Here is a 1430-nt window from a genome sequence, read left to right on the forward strand (position 1 = left end):
CAGCCAGGCGCACAGCGCGCATCATCTGTCATCCGCTGTCCTCCGCTGATGGGAGGAGTCTGTCTCTGTGTGTATATTTATATTTACACATAATAATAACAATACAAATAATAATAATAATTTACACAGCGTCTTTAGATTAGACATTATTTTCCAATTCCCCTTTTGGGCTACTTTATTGCGTTAATAATACATAGACTATACTTCTACTTTTCAACATCCTCACTGTTTGTACCCTTCACAGAACAGAATATGCATAAACAATTCAGGTATTTAACCTGCAATTATCCCGGTGAGCAGCACACGTCATCATAAACATTACATGTTTAAGAAACAGATCAGTGATTACTTTCATGCCATTTGCAAACTCACTTTCATTGATATAATTTAACCCTGAAGATAAAATTAGAACCCATCTTTCCTTTCAACAAGATGTCGTTCTTGATTTTACAACATAGCTTTTTTCAAACTGTCTCCAGCCTCTCGGTTACATGAGAGATTAATATCCAAAATCTGTGAATTACTTGAGTGCTGTTACTTCGCGTCTCTAAAAGAGACATGGTCTATTTCTTGTCTGCAGGCTTTTAGGAAGTGTAAAAAGTAGATTGGGATTTTTTTACTACTATATTCTTTGTTGATCTTTTTATAGTTAACTAAAAAAGAGATTTCAGTGCACACATATCCTACATTAAACATCATTGATAAGTGAACCTAATAGCACGTTTCATAGTGGTAACGAGAGGAGAGTCTGCTGGAGGACACAGCGTAGACACAATTCAATGAGCTTTTAGCGCCATCTGCTGGACGAGGTTAACAATGCCAACCTATTCCACAGGTTGTGAAGGAGGAGAGACGTCCACCTGAAGAAACTCAACAGACTTACTAATGGAAACTGGGTGCCAAACAAATCACTATTCAAAATGTGGCACATCATGGTGAGACCTGACCTGACCTACATACCTGTTGGTTGTTGTTTTTCTATTCTTCATTTCTGTGGTTAGTGTTTCCATCATTTGGGTTTTAGAAAATGCAGAAGGGGTGAATTTTTTGATCAACACCATCCTGCCAACATTTTTAAGAGGTTCCCACCAGCGTCACTGAGTACACCAAGAATAAACTACTGTTTACAACCCAAGCAACCACTGTAGCGTTCTTTTTAAAAACATCATGCCATTGGAGGCATCAGCGGCGGCGCCAGGACTTGTGGGAAAAATGATCACAATGGACCCAACACTTCCAAAATCAACTCAGCACAATCGCTATAACCACATGTCCATTATGAGAAGACAACTATAACTCATGTTCACAGAGCATTTCATACTCTGCTGTCTCTGAATCACTCTCGACGAGGAATTACACTCAGTAACATGAGAACCTTTCAGGCGTAAGGGCCGTTTTTAAGCATGAAGCAGATTTTCACATGATTATTT

This window comes from Labrus bergylta, chromosome 2 (assembly GCF_963930695.1).
Source record: "Labrus bergylta chromosome 2, fLabBer1.1, whole genome shotgun sequence".
Classification (NCBI taxonomy): Eukaryota; Metazoa; Chordata; class Actinopteri; order Labriformes; family Labridae; genus Labrus; species Labrus bergylta.